The sequence below is a fragment of the Macrobrachium rosenbergii genome, chromosome 24 (genome assembly GCF_040412425.1).
Source record: "Macrobrachium rosenbergii isolate ZJJX-2024 chromosome 24, ASM4041242v1, whole genome shotgun sequence".
In the NCBI taxonomy this organism is placed as follows: Eukaryota; Metazoa; Arthropoda; class Malacostraca; order Decapoda; family Palaemonidae; genus Macrobrachium; species Macrobrachium rosenbergii.
The window spans coordinates 28,638,736-28,663,735 of record NC_089764.1 but is presented as its reverse complement, the minus strand read 5'-3'; the positions used below and the strand labels follow the sequence as shown (position 1 = coordinate 28,663,735).

General features: G+C 40.0%; 1 long non-coding RNA gene across 1 annotated transcript in view; it reads left to right on the top strand.

The window, feature by feature from the left end:
• Positions 1 to 25,000, top strand: part of LOC136851951 (uncharacterized) — an 86,052-nt gene that overhangs the window by 526 nt on the left and 60,526 nt on the right. The window contains exons 1-2 of the long non-coding RNA XR_010857016.1: positions 1 to 2,703; positions 15,601 to 16,663. The exon at positions 1 to 2,703 is cut by the window's left edge and continues 526 nt beyond it. This is a non-coding gene — a long non-coding RNA (uncharacterized lncRNA). The remainder of the gene's footprint in view (positions 2,704 to 15,600; positions 16,664 to 25,000) is intronic.

Genomic DNA, 25,000 nt, shown 5'->3' with positions numbered 1-25,000 from the left:
ACCGTCGTCGTCGTCTCCGCCGCCGCCGCCGTCGTTGTCGTCTGCCCACCACACCCTGGATCCCTCTCTCTCTCTCTCTCTCCCCCTCTTTCTCTTTCCTCTCTCTCTCTCTCTCTCTCTCTCTGCGGCAGATAGACGCAGACACACAAGAGGAAACTTCTTCATCATCATCATCGTCAGCAGTCAGTCGGTTTGGCACCGTCTGTGGTGGCTGCTGCTGCTGCTGCTACAGCTGCTGCAGCCCCTGGGGCTTCGTCGTCGTTGGTGTGGTGGCCCTTCCTCAGATCCTCGCTGCTACTGCTGCCTGCTAGTACTAGTATCGCCGGTACTTCGGCGAGGAGGAGGCCGAGCAGGAGTCCTGGGTTGGTTGGGCGAGCCTCGAGTCTCATTCCTTCAGCAGCAGCAGTAGCAGTAGCATGGAGGTGGTGCCCCCTCGACCGATCTGTACCTACGGCCTGTCAACTGACTGATACCTTCGCCGTCGTCGAGGAAGACAGACGGACAGACAGCCCCTTGACACACTATATTTAGCAGACCACGCGGTGGCTGCTGACCCGTTACGTGACGGTGGTGGTGGCGCCCTCGCCGCGCCCCAACTGCCTCCTCCTCCTCCTCCCCCTCCTACTCCTCCATACCTCCTCCATCACCACCACCACCACTACCTCCTCCTCCTCCTCCTACTCCGTTCAGCCTCTCTCCGCACTGCACCAGCTGCTGCTGTTTCTGCTACTGATGAAGTCTGTATTCCACCGTCTGCTCCTGCTGGTGCTCCTGCTTCTCCTGCTGGTGGTGTCCAGCTGGAGCCATCTGACCCCGTTCAGTGCCACAAATATGATAATATGAATTCAGTGCCTCGCCCTCTCTAAGTGACTTTAGAAACTCTTGAAAACGAAGCAGACTGTTTGTACTGGGAAGTGCCACCGCCGTCTTTTGTTCATAGTCGTCTTGGGAGTGATTAGAAAAGGACAGACACATAGACAGACAGATGTGTCTTAGGCCGGAGCAGAATAAGAGCAAGAAGAAGAACCTTAGAACCAACAACCCATCGCAGCGTATAAGAGAAGGGAGAGAGAGAGAGAGAGAGAGAGAGAGAGAGAGAGAGAGCCATCGTCGGTATACCACCACTACCATCATCATCATCAGCTGGCCTGCCACGAGAGGGTAGGTGCCCGTAGATTGGGGAAAGGGGGGGGTGTCGGGAATGGGGAGAGGTAGAAAGAGAGAGAGTGAGAGAGAGAGAAAGGGAGAGGAGGGGAGAGAGAGAGAGAGGGGGGGAGGTGATGAGAGAGTCAGCAGCGAGGCACTGGCAACAGGGGGCGGTGACAGCTAATGGGGAGGAAGAGAAGGAGGAGGAGGAGGGGAAGGGGGAGGAGGAGGTTGTGTGAGGCTTACTAACTACCTCGCTCAGCAACGGACCATCAGTGACTGCCACCAACCGTTCCCTGGCCTCATTGTACCTTCCTCTCTCCATCGTACCTTCGGCACCTTCTCTCGTCCTCCATTGATTTCAGGGAGTGCCACCACCCCCCTCCTCCTCCTCCTCCTCTCCCTCCCCCCTGCTTTTCCCCCCACGAGGAGGGACACCGGCACCGCGCCCTACAGCTGCTGCTGCTGCTGCTGCTGCCGCTGCTGCCGCCGCTGCCAGCCTCAATATAACTCGCCACGTGGCCAAAGCAGCCCTCACCTCACTCACTCAGCCTTCCTGGAAGTGAAAGTTGGTCAGCCAAGGCTCTTCGTCGAGGTCATTGCTGGTGGAATTCCCCTCCTCCTCCTCCTCCTCCTTCCTTCTCCTCCTCCTCTTTCCTCCTCCTCCTCCCCCTACGGCAAACCACTCCTATCGCCCCCACGATGCCCTCCTCCTACTATTATAATCCCTCCTCAGCCAGCTAGAGTCGAAAGGAGGAGGAATGGGCATTTCTGGCCCTCCCTTCCTATATATCACACTGGTTGCCCAAATCAGATGGAAGACTCCCGTTTCTAGACTGAACAGAATTCACGGAACAATGTGATCGAAGCTTTTTTCATTTTTAGTTTTTGCCCAGAACCATTTAAGGTTTTTCGCAGCCCCACTTAGAGGTGGAACTTTTAAAGCATTGATTTTGCGGGAGAACGAGAGAGAGAAAGAGAGACACAGACGGAGGGGGAGAGAAAGATAGAGAGAGACAAAGAGAAAAAGAAAGACATAGAACAGTAAAAGTATAAAAATTCCAAGCGGCTTTGGACAACTTAAACCTTCCCACGTTCCATTGCTGAGTTCTTGATAATCGCTGGGCATTTTCATTATATTTTTACAAGTAAAAAAAATAGTTTTCGCTTTTCGTTATAATCTAACACATACTTTGAGAATGACGAGTGAACAACGGTGAAAAAAATCAAAACGGAAGAATAATAACTGAGAAAAAAAAAAAAACTACGAACATCGAAAAGGTTTCGGATTGGCGTGAACAGATAAGTACCACCATTGGATAGATACGAACCATCTGGAACCAAATCGATGATCCCCGGTCTATGGGTGACCTGCCCATATGTGAAACGTCGACCTAACTATGTATACATACGTAGCACATACGTTTCTCACTAAACACCTGGTGTTTTGGGATGTTTAACCAGTGATATCAGTGAATTTTGTTCAAAAGGACCACCACCACCACAACCTTTATGCCTTTTTGTTCAACAAGCAGGCGCCATCTTGATTTGAAATTGGTGAGTTTTTTATGGATTTTTTTTCCAAGCTGTGGCGCTTTTTAAAATCTTTAAGAGTTTTCTATCTTAGTTTTCCAAGCCACAGTCTAGTTTTTTTCGATATTAAGGTGTGGTAGTTTGAAAAAAAAACTAAGTTTTCAGAATTTTGTGAACTACCGAGGTTTTGCCATGATAGAATTTTTCCAGTGTATCAAGCTGTTTGATTTTGATTATTTTTTCATCATTATTATATCATCATCATTACTAGTGCCTTAGAAAACATTAAACTTTTTCTTAACACCATACCAGAGGCCTTTTACACTCAGAGTGCATAAACTTGATTCGAGTGATAGAAAATTCTCAGTGTACTAGAGAAAACATTGCGACATCATTGCAATTCTGTCTTAAATACATTAATTACTTATTATGAATTCCTAATTAATTCATATTCCTGCATAACGTATAAGCTATAGTGTTTGTGTGCTAGACCATCTGACAAAAATAAGAAAAATTCCTCAGACCTTTTTCAAAAGACCGTGGTCTCGTGAGCACACGATTTTTGCACGTATCTGACCAAGACTTGTTTCAGTATTGACACGCTTTTTGCAAATTCCTTTCAGACATATAAATATAGGTTTCTGTACTTACTTGTGCCCTTCTATTACAGTGCAGACTTTCTAAGAATCATTTGGTTTAATGATCTAACCGGCAAGAATTATCATTCCTGGTAAAATTTCTTTTGTATGTAGAGTTCTGTCGTTGATCTGATTTGAAACAACTTGAGGCCTTACGTAATATTATGCAATCATTCTTACCTGTTCTTAAAGTTATGCACCATTCATAGGAAAGTAATGTTTTATATATATATATATATAGGTTTTATATATATATATATATATATATATATATATATATATATATATATATATAGGTTTTGGAATAAAGTGTGTATAATACATTATATATATATATATATACATATACCTGTATGTGTGTGCTATGTTTAGAAAAGGGTCAAAGTGTGTGTGTGTATAGAAAACTGTATATATATATATATATATATATATATATATATATATATATATATATATATATATATATATATATATGCTCATTTTACCATGGTACGGCCTTTGCGTGAATATCAAGTTTGTACGTTTATCAAAGATCCTTTTAATATGACTTAAAGCGATTTGACGATCTTTACAAAGAGTAAAAATAATAATTCCAGAATAAAAGCGAGCGTTGTCTTCCCTAAAATTTGAACAATGCGGGTTCACCGGTTTACTTAGTGAGTTATTATCATATCATTATTTTTGAGAGAGCCATCTGCTAATTAATATTGGTAATTTGTAAATATACACAAAGTGGAATGATTTTAGAAAAATCCGGTGCAATGCTGCAAAAAATATTATTATTGTTGTTATTATTATTATTCTGTCAGAAATTCTAAATTTGGGATTATATAAATCGATGGAAGATAATTAACGGAGCCAGACGTGAGTAAAAAAAAATTCTGCTGTTTCCCAAAGAAATTCGAAAAACAAAAATTTACCTTGTGGTGTGAGACAGAGTACAGTTAAGCACTTGCGAGCCACAGATGTTTCTCTCTCTCTCTCTCTCTCTCTCTCTCTCTCTCTCTCTCTCTCTGACGCACACACACACACAAGCAAGCAAGCAACACAAGCAGTCTTCTCACCTGATTAAATGCATTCTTTTTTAGGCCTATTCCAGTACATAGTCTAGTGAGTTCTTGGAATTTTTTTTTTTTTATTGTTGCAATTCTACTTTACGATGACAGGCCAACAACGTTAGTAACATTGGGGGGCCTTTCCTCTCCACCCCCCCTTTTTTTGGGGGAGAGGGGTTGAGGGGAAGGGGTTCCGTTATGGTAAGGTGTTCGGGAAGCAGCGGCGTCGATGTCGTCGGCAGTTCTTGGTGGGCGACCCTTTGCGCACAGACTTCTTCCATCATGGCGCACCAACCCCACCTTTCTCTTCCTCCTCCTCCTCCTCCTCCTCCTGCCTCTCCTCTTCGTCTTCTTCCTCTTCTTCTTCTTCTTCTTCTTCCTCTTCCTCCTCCTCTTCCTCATCTTCTTCCTCTCTTTCTTCTCATACTCTCCTCTGCGAACCATCTTCTCCATCATCGCCCCCCCCCCACACACTCCTCACCACACCACACCGGCCCCTTTCCCCAACGTCTCTCGGGGTCTTTTTGGGGTTCGAGGACCCATCTCCTCTACCAGCTCGTCTTTTCAGGGGGGAGGGTGTGAGTTTTAGGACCCATCCCCTTCCCCACGTCTCTCCTCCCTCCATCTTGCCTCTTGGTGGAAAAGAAAAATGTCTAGAGAGAGAAACGGACACACTTCTTAAAAACTAGACCGATGTGTAATTCGACATTGCACATCGGTCTAGTTAGTTGGGCTCATTCATCACACCCCACATGCATGCCATACCGTTGGGGGCATCAATCATCAGCCTGTTAGGTCTTCATCAGATGGAGGGTCAGGCTGAACTTGCGTCTGTTTGTTTCTTTCTTCGGCTGTTCATTCCTCCGCGAGGCTCTAGAAAGAGGTCCGAAGGGTCATTCCTCGCTTGAGGAAACTTTTGGCAGATTTCTCAGCAGACTTTGGTAAACTGGAGGAAACTTTTGACAGATTTCTCAGCAGACTTTGGTGAAACTGGAGGAAACTTTTGACAGATTTCTCAGCAGACTTTGGTGAAACGGGAGGAAGCTTTTGACAGATTTCTCAGCAGACTTTGGTGAAACTGGAGGAACCTTTTGACAGATTGTTAAACAGATTTTGGTGAAACTGGAGGAAAACTTTGACCGATTTTTGAACAGACTTTGGTGGAACTGCAGGAAACTTTTTACTGATTCTTCAACAGACATTGGTAAAACTGCAGGAAACTTTTGATTGATTTTAAACAGATTTTGGTGCAACTGGATGAAAATCTTGACTGATTTTTAAACAGACTTTGGTGAAATTAAAGAAACTTCTGACTGATTTTTAAACACTCTTTGGTGAAACTGGGGGAAAAATTTGACTACAATATTACTCAGGGTTGCAGTGAATCTCGACTTCGTGTTTGCAAACAGACGTCACAGAAAATAATAGATTTTCTTTGGGTATGGTGATCGGAAAATAAGGGAGCTAACTTAAACCAGCTTGACCTACCCTAACCTAACTCAACTTGAACCATTGCTGCTACATCAATTTTTTTTTTTTCTCAGGATTTTACTCTCATGAGCCACATGAAATCTTTGTAAATGATATAGCCATTAGCTCTCAAATACAGCGATAGCAGGTCAACGAAAGTATTTGCAAGGCAGAACTAACGGCATTATACGTTTATCTGTCTTGGTGTTTGTAAACCACGAATCAGCTGTTGAAAAATATATTCAAGAGACATAAGAATTAAGATCTCAGGGTCTAGTAAATGCACAGATTTGTCATTACTGCATCAAAATGACTTCTCTGATGCTGATCTTTATAATGCAGACGATTAGCACACGCACACAGACAGAACTGCCTTGGAAAGCAACACAGTCAATTATAGGCTGAAAGGTTCTTCTTGGCCGTTTTTTCTCTGTGTACGCAAGGAAAGCAAAACAGGTAAGAAGAATAATATGATTCTTCATTGGCTTTGTCACTTGGTGAACTCGAAGTCAAGGCTTCGCTCAGCTTTTGCTTTTGTTCAACTTTTGCTCGCCACGTCTGATGTTGCAGGTGACGTGCTCTTGGTGATTTGACGAGAGAGAGAGAGAGAGAGAGAGAGAGAGAGAGAGAGAGAGAGAGAGACACATTCTGAAGCGTTCTGGTAAAACCACGTGAGGTACTTGGAGAATTTCTCTGTGTAGATGTCAACTTGAGTGAATGCTTCACTTGTCCAAGATGAGAGTCGAGAGTTATACTTTTCTGGAAATACAAATATACGCAGTCCAGCTTTTCCTTTTTCCTTGGGAATTGTGGCCCCTAGACACTTCTTTATCGGAGCAAAGTCCCATTTTTCCTTTTTCCTTGGGAATTGTGGCCTCTAAACTTCTTTATCAGAGCATAGTCCAATTTTTCCTTCTTCCTTGGAAACTGTGGCCCCTAGACACTTCTTTATCGAACATAGTCCAGTTTTTCCTTATTCCTTGGGAATTGTGGCCTCTAAACTTCTTTATCAGAGCATACTCCAATTTTTCCTTTTTCCTTGGGAATTGTGGCCTCTAAACTTCTTTATCAGAGCATAGTCCAATTTTTCCTTTTTCCTTGGGAATTGTGGCCTCTAGACACTTCTTTATCAGAGCATAGTCCAATTTTTCCTTTTTCGTTGGGAATTGTGGCCTCTAAACTTCTTTATCAGAGCATAGTCCAATTTTTCCTTTTTCCTTGGGAATTGTGGCCTCTAAACTTCTTTATCAGCATAGTCCAATTTTTCATTTTTCCTTGGGAATTTTGGCCTCTAATGTTCTTTATCAGAGCAAAGTCCCATTTTTCCTTTTTCAATGGGAATTGTGGCTTCTAAACTTCTTTATCAGAGCATTTCCCTTGGAAATTGTGGCCGCTAAAACACGTCTTTATCAAAGCATAGGCCATTTTTTTTCAATTTCTTGGTGATTTTGGCCTCTAAAACGCGTCATTATCAGTCACGTTCATTGCCTACGTGGCAATGAAAGATTTAATTGAACCATCGGGAAAAGAACATAGTAAACCTTTACAGGTGTAGGCTGTCTGCACGGCTCTTGGTAACACGGACAGTATCTTGTTATTATTATTATTATTATTATTATTCAGAAGACGAAACCTATTCATATGGGACAAGCCCACCAAATTGAAGCTTCCAAAGAATATTAAGGTGTTCATTAGGAAGAAGTAGGAGGAAGTAAAGGAAAATACAGAAAGAAGAGATCCCACTCACTGATTAAAAAAAGAAAAAAAAAATTGATAAGTTAACAAATTGATAATAGGTCTTTTCTTCCTCTTACAGGTGAACTTGTTCAGTTTTGTCTACCGTTAGTTACCATCTTTGCCTTCGGGATTTTTAAACCCTGTTGAAAGTATCAAGGATTTCTCTTTAAGATTTGGCTAATGAAGATAGCGGTTGCATTTAGTTTCTTGAAGCACTTTTCCAAATTTTCAGAAGAATATCAATGACATGTCTGCAGTTTTTAAAACGTAATCCTACAGCACTGAAAATATTTTTTGATGGACATTTCAGAAAAAAATAATCAGATTGTAAGAATGAATTTGACTGTAATCTTGCCGGGTTTAAGGCGAGATATTGTTGTGGCCATAGCCTCTTCAGGATGTGTCTGTGAAGAGAATACTGCATATTTTTCGTAAGTTGTCCCTTTACCAACTTTCTTTCTCCGCAGGCTTATCGGGTCTTGACGTGACCCATTACCGCTTGCACCAGACCGCTAAGGCCTGAATTCTTGACCCGGGTCTCTGTCCTAAAATTTCCTCCGAAATCCTCGACTGTGATGCCTTCAAATGACTGACGATAATCATCTCATTTTTTGGAGACTCCTTTTCTCGATACCTTAGCACCTACCAGAGGCGGGAGAGCAAAGAAGCGTGCAACTGCGCAGTTTGCGCACCGCTGCGCAGAAAGAAGGAGGAGGAGGAGGAGGAGGAAGAGGAGGGGGAGGGGGAAGGATCGGACACGTGTTGCGAATTGTGGCTCGCGTTGCATAGAAGTGGGATTTCCCACAACCCCTACATTCAGCTTCTAAAAAGAACGATTGTATTGGTGCATCTTCCTTCCCCCCTCCCCCTCCCAACTCCATTCCCTTTCCACCACCCCACCCCTCCCACACCCACTCCCACACCCACAGCTTCTCCCCTCTCTGGTCACCATTTGTCTTTTGTTTCGTGAATGTTCGAGCCATTAATAGGGGCATTTTTTCACTTCTTAAAGGAACAGGTGAACTGCAAGCTTTTGGGGGGCACGCCTTTCAATGCCCACTAACTCCTCCTCCTGCCAAGGGGCCGGGGGCCAAAATGATTTTAGACAGATTCCTTCGTTCATTATCTTTGCCGGGAACTAAATCCTGATGCTTGATCTTGTAAGGCACAGAGATGGATTAGTTTGGATATTGATTTTAGCCAATAAAAAAAATAACTACACCAATTATTACAAAATCGTGCACAAGACAAGGAACTTTGATATCAGTCAAAATTATCATTTTCCTTTTCACCAAAACAGATTACATTCAGTCACCAAAGGGGGTCATTTGTAGTGACTTCGCCTATCATCCAGTCTTGGCGAGAATCTAGATGAACTGTGAAGGAACTGCGAAATGTCACAAAGGAGAGCTTTGGTTTTTATCTGTGATATTTCTGTTTCTTTTATAACAACTGGTCTCTCCTTTCTGTGCTTCGTATTATCTTTTGTTACTTGCTTCAGATGAACACCGTAATATTCTGTGTAAGCTTGAATTTCAAGTCAGTGGCCCCTGTGGTGGGCTTGTTCCGTATGAATAGGGCTCATCTTCTGAATAATAATAATAATAATAATAATGATAATAATAATAATAATAATAATAATAAACATTCTTTCACCAGCGGAGTCACTTCTTGCAACCGGTACCAAGAATGGCTGACAAATCTACCCACTGCGTGAATATATAATATACCCACAACAGCTTGTTCATTCAGAGGCATTTAGCGACTACGGTGGAAAATGCCTGAATTTGAGGAAGAATAATACCCTTTACGTTTTTGGATTTCGGGACCTATCGCGGCCCATTTCCGCATGCACCCGTCTGCTAAAGACTGTTGTCAGAAGTCTGGTAACCCTCTCAGTCCTAACATAGCAGACTTAGAGGAAATTTCTCAGTAGTCATGAGTTCCGATTTCTCATGAAAACAGTTAACGTCATATGTCTAGGAACCTCCCCGTTGTGGAATGTCAATCATTTCTTTCCTCCCCAACCGCCCCCTTCCCCGTTTGCTTAACTAAACGATCAATTGTCCAATGTAGAAATTTAAAGAGAATGTGTTCTTAGAATCCCATGGTGGTGGTGATGATGATGATGATGATGATGATGATGATGATGACGTTACGTCAGCCGGTCGTTATATTCTTTCGATGGATTTATAAGAAACTTCAAACGTCAGCCAGGCCGTCAGCTAAGTCCCACCTCTGAATAATTGCATAAAAGCTTTGGGGATATGCATACGTTTATTAAGCGCTCGCTTTCGTAAGCGTCGCGGCTCTCCTGAATGAATAGAATGTCTTAATTCATCGGATAATTTCATTCATGTGTCTCTCGCAACCTACCCTCTTTAAAAAAAAAAAGGGTGGGGCGTTTAATGACATTGGGCCCCTTTCCCTAAAGTGCACTGTAGGCATTACTTAAGGTTCTTTGCAGCGTCCCTTCGGCCCCTAGCTGCAACCCCTTTCATTCCTTTTACTGTACCTCCATTCATATTCTCTTTCTTATACCTCTCTTTCCTTCAACTGCGAGGTTTTCCTCCTGTTACACCTTTCAGACCTTTCTTCTCTCAATTTCTCTTTCAGCGCTGAATGACCGCATACGTCCCGGCGCTTGGCCTTTGACCTAAATTCTATCTTCCTATCCTTTTCCCTGAAGTGACAAGGCCCTGACCTGACCTGACCTGACCTGTCGCAGAGGTCATGAAGACTGTGACTGTATATCTATGTGTCTGTCTGTCTGTCTGTCCGACATTGTGACGTGAAAATCCCTCGCTGTTATATTATACATTTCTGTGTTCCCTGTTACCTTCTGTTACTTTCAAATGACACCAGAATATTCTTTGGAAGCTTGAATTTGAAGTCAGTGGCCCCTGTGGTGGGTTTGTTCCTTATGAATAGGGTTCATCTTCTGATTAATAATAATAATAATAATAATAATAATAATAATAATAATATGAGGTTAGGTAAGTGGGCAGCTCAGTCTCAGTCGGTGGCCTGACATTAAACAGTTCTGATTAGCAATTAGCTCTTATTGACATAAATGTACCCCGATAATTATCTGACCCCGCCAATGATCATTTGCAGCTTGTGACAAGTCGCTAAGGTTGATTTCAAGAGGGAAAATAGTGCGATATTTTAAGCGCTCGTAAGAATTATGCAAAACGTGAAAGGAAATGAAAATATATTAATCTTAAATTAGTGGAACCTGAAGCTTTGTCAAATTCTTATATTTGACTGCACATTTTAACATAGATAAATGTGCGTTTATGTACATACATGTACATAAAAGTACACCCCTGTAGATGAAAAAGAAGTGAACGAATAGAAGATAATTTTTACATCCGTGACAAATCAATAGCAGACACAAATAAAGGCCTATGTGAAATTGGTTATTATTATTATTATTATTATTATTATTATTCTTATTATTATTATTATTATTATTATTATTCAGAAGGTGAACCCCCATACACACGGAACAGGCCCACCACAGGTGCCATTGGCTTGAAATTCTAAAGCTCCCGAAAATATAATGGTGTTCATTTGACGGAAACGACAGAAGGTAATAGGAAATACAGAAAGCAGCGATCAATTATTAGAAAAAAATAAATTAACAAATTAATAAATACATAGATAAAAAAAGATAGACAGACAGATTTAGCAGGTGCCAAGCAAAATGCATAAACAGTTATCAGCGATAGAAGAATGAATAAATAAATGGATAAAGAAGCATTTAAATAAATTTGAAGTGCAAGCCTATGAACAGACAAAGTAAAGAGTTTGAAGATGTGTGAAGGAACTGTAATTATTTAGGAGATGCTTTTATGCTTGCAAGAAACAAAGTCTCCACATTCCTATAGAAGTTATAAGCAATTGCAGCTGTGTTTTTGTTTCTATAGTTTAAGGATAATACTGGCATAAGCTTCGCCAGTTTGATTTAGAATAAGCGAGCGTATGTATATATTATTCCGCGTGTATATATATACATATATTCATTATTTCCAGTCTGTTATTTGGAGCGTTTTTTTGCAATTCGATTGTCTCATTATTCGTGTTGCGAATAATAACTCTTTTATACCACTTAGACTGAAATAGATACAGTTGATGATTATATATATGTTTGATTGTTTCATAACTATGCACATATACACGTGCATACACACATTATAAATATATGTATGTATATATGTATATATATGCGTGTGTTTGTTTATATTTATGAAACAAACATACAAACGCCGTACAGATAATACACCCTAGATAACATAAACCTTACATAAATACACATACATAATTACTCTCTCTCTCTCTCTCTCTCTTCTCTTTCTTTCTCTCTCTTTCTTTCTTTCTACTCGCCCCCAGTGACCTGAGAACTGCGCATTTGGGCAAGAATCGAAGGCAACAAACCGGATGACGTCACACACCTCCAAAATCAGGCGTCACAAACAAACGAACAAACACAAACGCACACACACACACACACACACACACACACACACAAAAGCTTCTAGAGAGAATCGACATTTTAGTGAGGTGTCTACTGTAATGTCGTGTTTGTCAGTCCTCGCCGTCGTGAATTAATATTTGCGTGCTTGGAAATGACAAAAAATGACAAAAATAAATAAATATGGAAAATAACTTTTCATTCGTTGTCGATCGCAAAAATACGGAGCATGCGCAGTTAATAGCTCGCTGCCCTTTTACGGAAATCGCCTGTTACGCAGTAAAGGTGTTCCTACGCATTTTTTTTGGTGGAGGGTGTATCCACGTAATTAGATATTCAAGTACGTTCTTCGAACTTATTCTTCGTATCAGATGCGTTTCGTTCTAATAATAATAATAATAATAATAATAATAATAATAATAATAATAATAGTGAGATCCCTGGTTTTGCAAATATCTCCAAAAGCGATATATGGTAAATAATAATAATAATATTAATAATAATAATAATAATAATAATCAACTGACGAAATAGATCCATGGTTTTAATAACAACGTCTTCAAAAGTAATTGGTAGAATAATAATAATAATAATAATAATAATAATAATAATAATAATAATAATAGTAATAATAAAAATAATAATAATAATGTTTATGCGCATTCTTTACTATTCTTCAAAATCTATCTCTGTATCTTCAGAAGGCAAAAATTAAATCAAATAGGCCTACAACCAGCAATTACATGGTGAATTTCCATTCACTTGCATTGCAATTCTGGATGAAAATTTGTACAAAACCCGACAAACAATTCCATATTTAATATTTAGATACAGCATAATTATTGGGTTTAGTTTTCCGTCTTATAACAAAAAGGTTGCGCCTTTCCACTAACCTCAGGGACCAGGATCGAGCGGCAATAGAGTGGTTGTATGGGAAAGTGGAAAATTCGGATATTTTTTCCTGCAATAGACTTTTACCGTATCCGGATGTTTTGCGAGTCAATGAAATTTGGAAATTGGACCACAGTCGAATTAAAGATAGGGAACCCTTCAGAAGTGTTCGTATGCGCCTGCGCGATTTTGGGTACGTTATATATACAGATATATATTGTTAAGAAATCTCATCTTCTCAACTTTATTGTCTTGGATCTTGAAAACTAAATATATAATAATTTCATATAAGAATTCGGCCGTTGCTTTATTATCTCTCTGCCACTCTTTGGTTTTAAAAACTCACTTTATAGTCTTTAGACTGTTCCAAATGCAATTTTTCCTAGAGCCTCTGATTGCGAACAGAATACGACAGATACAGTATACAGGTCTGCCCAAAAATGGAAAACTGCTGTGTCAGCAAAATTTTCGAAATTGAGATATGCCACCCATTGGGCTCGTGAAACATAAAATACACAAGTTACTGCATTTTCAGAATGATTCTTCAGTGTTTTCCACGAGTAATTAGGGGGTCCCATTTGCATTATCTGCAAAATCAGTAGTAAGGTAAGGGAAAACTGCAGTAAATATCATTTTTCTCAGTTTTGTATTTTTGCAGATACTGCAGTCTTCCATTTTAGAGCAAAAGTATTTCTTTTAGAAAATCCACTATTATTATTATTCAGAAGATTAACCCCATTCATATGGAACAAGCCCACCACAGGGGCCACTGACTTGAAATTCAAGCTTCCAATGAATATAGTGTTCATTATTATTATTATTATTATTATTATTATTGAAGGGAGTGACAGAAAGGAAGAGAAAATAGAGAGAGAAGAGATCACTTATTAGAAAAGAAAAGAAAAATTAATAAATAAATCTATAAAATACAAAAAGAATTGTGTTACGGTAGTATTGCATTACGTCTTAGAGTCATGATTTTCACGCCAGACCTACATGTTGTAACGCCAGTTTTAGTAGCCATAAACCAATCAATCAATCCCTGGCTTGATATCTTCAGCAACCATGGGAACACAGAGTCTATCCTGTATTCAAGATGTCACGAATTGCTAGTTTTATTTATATTTTTTCATATTGTTGCCCATGACGATTTAGACTAACTCTTCGAGGTAGTGCGTGGTGCTCGTTTCGTTCTTGCGATTTGGTTTGCTTATAGGCTTCTATAAATTATGTTTTTAAATATAAATTTTAATCTTTTTTACTTTCGGTTTTTCTTCATTACTTGTGGTCTCTAACTTAATTTTCACCCATATTTCCATACTTCTAGTCTAAATAATAATAATTATAATAATAATAAAAATTAAAATATGTAATTCAACTGTGATACATTATATTAAATTTCATCAACAGGATTCTTTAGATAATTCAGACTACCCCACTCGCTGTATTTTGTATATGTACATATATATATATGTATGCATGTATATATGTATGCATATAGGTGCAAGTGTGAATGTGTACGAAGAATACGTATACATACGTGCCGCTGTATTCACGTATCTATTACACTTTTGTTTTTGGAACGGAATTGACAAAATGCCTGTTGATGCGTCATGACCACTACTAAGAAATCGTTGCTTTACACGTGAGGGAACAATTTAGTTCATTTTAAAACTTCTCTTTGGGTGGGATCAATAAATACCCTTGCCGGAATAATCATGTGCAGTGCATAGTGAGTGTTGAACACTTGATAAGTGGAAATGCTGTTTATGGGAATAAATATTTTTAGAAGTATATATATATATGTATATGTATGTATTTATATTTATTATATCTATATATACATATCTATACATGTTTCTTTTAATGGCCATAATGACCTCTTTACACTATATATATATATATATATATATATATATATATATATATATATATATATATATATATATATATACACACATATATATGTACACCTATCTCAAGAGAATATTCAAATGTGCTATATATATATATATATATCAAGAGAATATATATAAAATATATATATATATATATATATATATATATATATATATATATATATATATATATATATATATATATATATATATATATATTATATATATGTATATAAAGATTTTCTCATAAAAAGAGAGACGGGAACATTATTAGCTGGACTAGTCAAAGAAAGAACCTCCGTGACTCATGAATGTGGAGAATGTTCCACTGACTCGGCATCTGAGATTATTCAACGGAAAACCCAGCCACTCAAGAGAGAGAGAGAGAGAGAGAGAGAGAGAGAGAGAGAGAGAGAGAGAGAGAGAATTCTATCACAAATACATTTCAGTGGCTTTGAATCACGTAATGTTATTTGGTAGATTTAAAGTAATGTTAAATTCTCTTGTTTCTGAAATATACAACGTAAGGAATAGCTTTTTGTAAGTATGTTTAATATCTCATTTTATTTGTCATTAAAAGTGACTTATCTTTCAGTTTCTCATCATTACGTAATACCTACAGAAAGGGGTGGGGGGGAAAGGCACAAGGCCCCTCACCTTCATAAGTTACCCACTCATTCTTTTCTCACCAAACGATGCTTTTTATTTGCCTGCCTTTGTCATCCATTTAATGATTTGCTCTTTTGTCATTTCAGCAGACGAGAGTGAGTGTGAGAGAGAGAAAGAGAGAGAGAGATGAAGGGGAGGAGATCAGCAAAGAGGCTTGAGAGAGAGAGAGAGAGAGAGAGAGAGAGAGAGGGGGGGGGGGGAGGAGAGAAAGAGAGAGAGAAAAAGGACATGCTTTCCACTCATCACGTGAAGCCTGCTAGCCGGACGTTACGTCATTTCAGACATTGGTCGTCATGAACCTTCTTTCAGACTGGCGGTCCCGGCGATGACGTCACGCGCGGTGGCCCCCGCGATTGGTCGGCGGTAGACGGTGACGTCCCCGAGGCGCCGGCGGTTGGCGGAGTCTCGGAGATGACGTGTTGCGGAGCGGCGCTGTGGTTGGTGGAGGCTCCAGCTGCCAAACCCAGCCCGACCGCAGCCAGGCTCACATGGGCCGGCCGTCCGTCGAAGGCTCCGTACCTTCGGCAGTCTAGAGGTTTCTCATCAGCTGATAGCAGCAGCAGGCAGGCCGTTGTTGGAGAGAGCAGCAGGAACGAACTCCTCCGCCGCCATCATCCTCCTCCTCCTCGTCGCCATCGCCACCACCACCTGACGCTCCTCCTTTTTGGTATTGCTTTATCAGACTTGATTCATCAGCCTCTGGGACGATCAAACTGTGTGTGTGTGCAGCTTCCCTCTCTCTCCCTCTCTCTCTCTTAGTCTCTAGATCGCATTTGGAGACACCATTTGGGGACCTGTCGGTTTTGGACTTTAGAAAATACCCGGCTGCTGCCTCTTCATCTTCTGCTGCTGCTGCTGCTGCTGCTGCTGCTGTTCTTCCTGCTGTATTCTACTGCAGCTGAACTACAGCTGAACTGTACAGAGCACAACGAAAGAAAGAAAAAGGAAATGTTAAAAAAAGCGCAGCTGATACGACAAACTAACCCTTAGGATTAGTGGCCATAAGGATCAGTGAAAGTTCAACCGGCGATACCTTGACACCCATCCTCTACTGCTGCCTCTGCCTGCTGCTGCTGCTGCTGCTGCTGCCGCCCCTCCTGCTGCTTTCGTCTGGCTGCTGTGCCGGCCGGCATTAGGCAAACTCCCAAGGTGAGTGGAAAAAGTCTTCAGCTGGGTTCTAGAACTGGTCCGAAAATGTCCATTTTTTTTTTTTTTTACCAATTTTTCGCCATTTTGTGGTCTTTCGTTTCCTTCTGGTGAGAGAGAGAGAAGAGACGAGAAAAAGACTTTCGTGATGGTTATTTCTCTCTATGCCTTCTCATCCCCTCCCTTCCTTCTTCTCTCCCTCCTCTCTCCCTCCTCCTCCTCCTCCTCCTCCTCCCCCCTCCCTTTTAAAGGGGTGGGGTCCGGATTGTCAGAAATTCTGCTACCTCCTGCTTTCACGCTCTCGAAAATCGTATTGGTTAAGACGCACAATTATATCTTCTGGTGAAATTCATCGTCGTTGGTTTTTTTTCTTGCGAATTTAAGCAATTGGCGTCACAGTCCAGCACCTGAAGCCTTTCACAGACGTAAAAATCGATCTAGAAGTGCTCGAATATGCCTATGATGTGAAAGTGGGTTCCCCTGGATACGTCAAAATTAAAAAAAAAAAAAATTGGATGAATAATACGGTATTTTACGTGATTAAAAATTAACGTTTCTGGAAACAGAATTAAACATATGATGATGAGTAATTAAGTTTGGTTTTTGGTGGTGTCTGTATATATTTATCAATATTGGCTACGAATGTGAAAAAGAGAAGGAATATTGTGATCTGACGAGAAAAAAGTGCCTCTTGGAAGAATGTATATGTTTGTGCAACTTCGCCATTTTGATCTGAACAAACGGTGTGGTTTTTTAGTTACTTTACGAATTGGCAGCAGGAGACTTTGACTCTCCAATACGAAAGGAGCGAAAGCGAACTATCCAAATACGAAAGGAGAGAGACCAGTCTCTCTCTCTCTCTCTCTCTCTCTCTCTCTCTCTCTCTCTCTCTCTCTCTCTCGACCCGGCCGTGGACGGAGGAAATGGCTGCCCCTTCTATGTAACGGACTGATGATAAAGGAGATTAAATGGGTGGAATGCTGACGTGGGCTCTCTCTCTCTCTCTCTCTCTCTCTCTCTCTCTCTACACACACGCGATCCATAGATCCAATTTTGTACAATGCTATATATATTCTGTACCCAAGCGGATACGTAAGTATTATGTAATACGGGAGAAAGTTGTCTTAAGTAGGCCAAGATTGGAGTGTTTGAAAGAGGGCGTGTTATTACCGTAGAGTTTTTCAACCTGCTGATTGTTCAGCCTGCTTAAGAAATTCAGTCACTCAACAAAGAATTATCCATTTAAATGCCTCATTATCATGAAACTTACTGGAAATATGTAAAGTTTAATCATTATTGCAAGGAAATTCGGTTTTTGATGACAGTAAATTATATTTCAAAGCAGATATCAGATGGAGTCCTCTGTTCCAACCAAGAATTAGCTATGTAAATGTTTCTTTTTTTTGAAACTTCCTGAAAATATATAAAGTTCAGTCAATATTGCCAGGAAATGTAGACTTAGATGATGTTAGTTATAAGTTATATTTTAAAGCAGATGTTCAAATAGTGTTTTTTTGTGCTAAAGCGAATACTAGACTGTAGTTTGCCCATACGGACATAAGAATTTAATTCTTGCTTAATACGAAAAATACCTTATAAGTTCTGATATTACTATTGAAGGTGATCACCTGTGCAGAATATTAAGAGAGGGAGAGAGAGAGAGAGAGAGAGACACACTGTGGGAAAATCTAAGGAATTAAAGTGCCCGAAGTTGTCAGCTAAAAGACTCGAGAGAATATTTTTTGATGTAAAGAATTCAAGTCATTTATTTTTTTTTTTTACGCTGACGAGTGATCATACTCAGATTACCTTTCTATTTTGCTTTATTTATTAAATTGTAGAGACGTAACGTACCAAGAATACGGGTGCAAGCGAAACCAGATGCATGAGCGTTACATAAGAGATATTCTGAAGAATATGTGTAGAGATATATATATATATATATATATATATATATATATATATATATATATATATATATATATATATATATATATATATATATATATATATATATATGTAGTCGTAACAGGCACATCAGTGTCACATGGGCAGATAAGTGCACTCTTTCTCTCTCTCTCTCTCTCTCTCTTTCTCTCTCTCTCTGTGGTGACTTTTATAATGGTATATATTGATGCAATTGATGTAGGGTTAGCTGACTAGTTCATACAAGATAATTCAAGAATAAGAAAATAACTATTTTTTCATAAACCACAAAATTCCTAGGCGTTCATTTTCCACGACCGACACTAAAATCTGTTGCCATGCGCTAGTTTGGTTGTGGGAAAGGGAATTCTCTCTCTCTCTCTCTCTCTCTCTCTCTCTCTCTCTCTCTCTCTCTCTCTCTCTCTCAGCCGCCACCACCTGCTACCATATCTCAGCGCTAACTGTTACGTGAAGTTTTCCTTCTTCAATCTCCGTTCCCAACCTGTTTCCCAGAAGTGCTTGTATTGGGAAGTTTTTGTTTCATTTATTTTGTCTAAAGGCAATTCGCTGTTGTCATTTACGTTTGTTTTAGATAATATCATAAATAATTCCTTCTCGTGAGACTTACAGAAAGCTTAAGAAGAAGGTAGGCAGCCTGGAGAGACTTTTGTGTATAAAAATCGAGAAAACGCTTAGGCCTATACACTGGTCTCAAGTCACATGAGCATAGGTCTAAAGGGGTTATCAGCTACACAATTATTCATAAAACTCATCTGATTAATTTAACAAATTTGTAACGCCACTAGACGATTTACACCTATAGACTGGCCTCAGTCAAATGAGCATAGGCCTAAAGGGGTTATGTTGTCAACTGCACATTTCTTCATAAAAATCTTTTTGACTAGTGTAACAAATTTGTACCATCTGTAGAGAAATATTTAGGTTAGGAGGAAGTTCAGCAGTTCCCCTGATATGTGTCTGTGATGTGTTACTAAGGCAATCCATTCTCTCAAGTTGTTATGTAACAAAGTTACAGTGGTGACCTTGGAAGCCCCTAACCCCCTCCCTGCCCCCTCTTTTGGTGGGCTGTCCAGGTGTGTGTCTGTGTGGACGTACAGTTGGTGTAAGTGTGGCTGAATAGAAACATTTATTTTTTAAATTTTTTTAGAAGCTTCGTTATGAAAGTATCAAACAAGTTCTGCTACACTTTTGTTGTTGATTCTTTAAAAATGTTTTTGGCATAGTAGAGGACTTGTGGCTTTTAAAATGCGTAAGATTGATTATTCAATCGGTTCAGCTGAAAAAAAAGAAAAGGTGTCTGGTGAACCAGTCTTTTTCTGTGACTGTCTTTTTTTTTCAGAGTAATTCAAAATTCAGTGACATTGTTGGTTTTTTGAAGTGTTCTGACCTACTGAAGGACCTCTCTCGATATATCCAAGGGACTAGAGGCTTATTTCATAGGTGAAATTGATTATTCAGTCGGTTCAACTCATAAATTGTCTGAGAGATTTGCCTGTATGGCCTGTCGAAACGACCAATATCCAAGTGGAAAGGGTGTTAACGACCAATTGACATGTTGCAACGTCTGTCGTTAAGTCTTCAAAATGAGACAGATATCTGTGGGCGGAGACAGGTAACCCGATATGCTGCCGTAAATTGGACTGAGATCTCTTGGGTGGAATTCACATTTTGTCTGAATAATGTCAAGACAGACAAGCGGCAGCCGAAGTGTCTCTCGACAGGTCGGCTAGTGTAAAGGGCCCTTAGTCCATTTACTCGCATTTCCACGCAGTGAAAAAGGAAAAAAAAGGCAACGAAATAAGTTCGAAAACACACAAATCCTGTGCTGTTTCTGCTGCTCTTCTTCTTCTTCTGCCTTCCCTTCTTCCTCTTTTCCTGCTGCTTCTTCTTCTTCTTCTTTTGCCAGTCTTCGACGTCGTGTGGTGCTCTGGCGGTGCGGTGGTGGTGGTGGTGGTGGTGGGAACAGCCAGCCCGGAAGTGGGATTATGTAAATGACTTGACAGACAAGAAGACTTCGGCCCAGCGACGCCTGACAGACCAGCCGCTGCTGAAGACGGACGAACAGAGAGACAGACATACAGACACGTAGACGCACACACTGACTAGCTGGCCTCACACACACACACACACACACACACGAACAAGAACCACGTCACCACATAACACCGGTATTCGTGTTCATGCCTCTTGTTTGGATTACGCCTAATTTTATTCTTTTGTAGAGATATGCTTTGTTTTAAATCGTATCATCAACAGCCATTTAACTGTTTATTATCTGGCTGTTAGGTCTGTTAAAAGCAGGGCAGCCTGGCTGTAAGATCTATTAAAAATAGGGAAATCTGGATGTTAGGTCTATAAAAGTAGGGAAATCTGGATGTTAGGTCTATTAAAAGTAAGAAAGTCTGGCTGTTAGGTCTGTTAAAAATAAGAAAGTCTGGCTGTTAGGTCTGTTAAAAGTATTAAGTTCTGGCTGCTGTTAGGTCAATTAAAAACAGGGAAATCTGGCTGTTAGGTCTAATAAAAGTAAGAAAATCTGGTTGTTAGGTCTATGAAAAGTAGGAAAATCTGGCTGTTAGGTCTATTAAAAGTAAGAAAGTCTTGCTGTAATGTCTATTAGAAGTAGGAAAGCCTGGCTATTAGGTCTGTTAAAAGTATTAAAGTCTGGCTGTTAGGTCTATTAAAAGCAGCAAAGTCTTGCGCAAATAAGTGTTCAGGTACGAAGTTGCCACTGATACATGTTGAAAAAGCTTCAAATCCCAATAAGGAGGTAGAAATCCACTTAGTGATTTAGAGTGATTTAAGTATTTAAAAATACCTAAACAACGTCAGAGATTGATTTAAATATTTAAAGATAACTTAGTTACGTCAGAGAAATCTCACACAGTTCCCTAAAGAGACGGACTTCTGGACGAAACTGAAGGAGGTTTATATTTTATTTCGCGGACCCTAACGATGTAGATCATATCTGGCAAGAGTAGAGAGAGAGAGAGAGAGAGGTCAGTGACCGCATTGATCTCTCTCTCTCTCTCTCTCTCTCTCTCTCTCTCTGCCCCGGAGAGAGCTACTTCCATCTACGATTAGCCGACGATATGTCCTAACGTCTACGTGTTTTTTGTTTTTAAAGGTACATTTCGACTCTGATACCGTTTCTCTGGCTCTTTCGGCATCTGACATTGAAGAACTTGTTATCTAACATAATGTTAGACATTATGTCTAACATAAAAAGTCATTTGATCCACGCTTCTGCTTCAACTAGTATCAACTTATGTAGGCCTAACTCGTATAGCACGTCCTGTCATCCAAGGCTAACCGAAGACTTTTTGCTAATTCATTATCCACTTTTTACCAGATTTTTTAAAACTTTTTTACTATTTGCTTCTTTTTATTTACTATTTTTTACGTTCTTGAAATAAAGGAGACCGGTCACGTAGGCCTGGGGTTGGACCGTTAAAAAAAAAACTTAACCTGAAGGACTGTGGTGGCGTTCCAATAATATTATGACCTTTTATTGTAATGATGCTTGGATCGTGAACGCCAGACGGGGAGGAAATTGTAAGAAAAGATGGTTTAAAATGGTTTAAAATACATGATTTGCTAGACATAGGGTGGAAATTGTGATAAAGTATTAGTTTAAAGTGATTTCAAATATATGATTTGCCAGACTAGGGGTAAATCGTAAGAAAAATTGGTTTAAAATCTGTGATTTGCCAGACGGGGTGGAAATTTCAAGGAAGAATGGTTTGAAATGGTTTAAAATGTGATTTGAAGTGATTTCTTTGGCTTGTTAGTCAGTCTGGTGGCGGCTGTAGCATTCTGGGTAAAAAGCCGATATATTTTGAGGTCAAATACAGTTAAATGCAGCTGAATTTGAAAGCTTTTTTGCACTAGACATTACCTGTGGGACGTAATTTGGAGTAGATATTGTTTCCTGTTGTATTGCATTATGTTAGTTTTAAATAAGATTTGATGTTCCTGTTAATCCAGGAGAGAGAGAGAGAGAGAGAGAGAGAGAGAGAGAGAGAGAGAGAGAGAGAGAGAGAGAGAGAGAGAGAGTAGAATACAGACCGTACCCAAGGTTGCAAGGGTCCAGACGCTGGTATTGATCTGTGCTGCATAACGTATTCACCTTACATTCGTGAAACCCTCCGCCCACCCCTTCCCCCACCCTCCCTCCTATAACACTCACCCCTTCCCCGCCCCCCTTCACACGTACCTTCAACTCTTCCAGTTGTGTGAAGTACTTTAAAAAAAAAATACTACACACAGTACCTTTAGAGTACTTGAGTACTTTTTTAAATGGGTCTAGATATTGGTTCTTCTCTTTTATTAGTCTAAGTCGTATTACTTCAAGTTCTTCGTAGACGGTGATGATTAGGAGGTGAGGGTGTAGTCTATGTATTGGTGGATCCCCCGCCTACACCCCATACAGCCTACCCCCCCCCCACACCACACACGCAAAAAAAGATGATGTCTGGACTCTTTAACGTCACTTTGGCACGACTGCATTATCGAAAAGCTGACCCCAGTCGTTTTTATTGCTGCGACGGGCTATAAGGCAGAAACCGTGAATAAAACCCGTCCACACCTCGGTCTACACTGTACCTACACCCCCCCCTTTCCACTCCCATAATCCTCTCCCCACGAAAACGATATGGCATGAAACACACAAATACACTTCTTTTCTATCTAACATATGACCTGAAACGTAATTATTTTCTTCTGTAGAGGAAATAAGGTCGATTATTTTTCAATAGTACGACGTAAAATAGCCTCTCTCTCTCTCTCTCTCTCTCTCTCTCTCTCTACACACACACATACACACACACAACATATATATATATTCAATGGTTTTCTGCAGTATCTATTCAAGAAATGCTGAACAAGCAAATATAAAACTGCACTGAAGCTCTACAAATGGTTCTACTTTCTTAAATGGAACAAATGAGTCCAGATCCCATATTTTGAGAGAAAAATGAATCTAGACCCTATTCTGAGAGGAAAATGAGTCTACAGTAGATTCTATTTTGATAGAAATATGAGTCTAGATCCTGTTTTGAAAGGAACAATACGTCTACTGTCGATGCTGTGTTCAGAAAAAAAATATTCTAGATCCTATTTTGAGAGAAGAACGAGTCTAGATCCTATTCTTAGAGGAAAATGAATCTAGATTCTGTTTCGAGATAAAAAAAAAATGAGTCAGTAGATCCTATTTTGATGGAAAAATGAGTCTAGCACCTATTTCGAGGGAAAAATGAATCTAGATCCTATTTGGAGAGAAAAACGACCATATCCTATTCTGAGAGACAAATGAATCTAGATCCTAGGGTCATGGTTCCTGAGGAAGGAATCTATCGAAACGTGTCACCCAAGGACAGCGCGAAGAATGGTCCTGACAGGTTGTTTATGTAAGCCTTCTTCGGCAAGATTACGGCGAGAGAGAGAGAGAGAGAGAGAGAGAGAGAGAGAGAGAGGCTCTCATGGGTTGCTTAGCTTTTTCGTACTGCGGCGGTCATGTGGTTCCTTTTTTAAGATGTCCTTTCGTAATTTGGGGTGTCCTTGGGACAAGATAATTATAGAGAGACTAGTTTTATGGAGAAAATTGATATATTTGTGAAATGATAAGAATTAAGATCTAAAGTTCGGTCTAAAAACAAACCACTAATTCGTCTACAGAAATCGTGCCGACCTTATTTAGGAGAAGCTACAGCTGACTGACAGAGAGAGAGAGAGAGAGAGAGAGAGAGAGAGAGAGAGAGGTCGTTCACCCTCTACATCTGAACCATTATGCCTCCTCCCCCCCTCGAGGCTCGTAGGCCTAAACCGAGAGGAAAAGGAGGGAGATCGCGTATAAGGCTTATGGAAAAGGTCGCTGTTACATTTAACGTTTTCTGTATCGAGTTTCAAAACCGCACGACGGAAAATGCGTCGATTCTAACGATGAATTGATGAATTAGTTAATACGTCATCATGACGCACTTAGCGGTTTCGCAAACTCGTCATGAAGAGGCCAAGAGATATAAGTGTATAAGTCTATTTTAGTCTTAATCTCGATTTAACCGGGATTCACTTAAGCTGCCGTATAGTTTATTTATTTAAAAGTGTTTTCTCCTTTATGTTGTTTCTGATAAACGTGTAAATAGTGTGAGAATGCGAAGAAAAAGATATAAAAAAAGAGGGTTTAAACCACCATGGCTGGTTCACGTGGTATCAGTGTGACTCGAGAGCTTCCAGACGCCTCAAGAAATCGATTTTCAACCCCAAGTACATAGTCCCACATTACGTTCCTGGCATTCTTGTCATATTTTTGTTTTTGTTTTTATTCCGTCTTAGACGTATTTCTTTGTTTCTTGTTATTTATTTTTTGTTTTGTATTCCCCTGACGTTTCTTGTGAT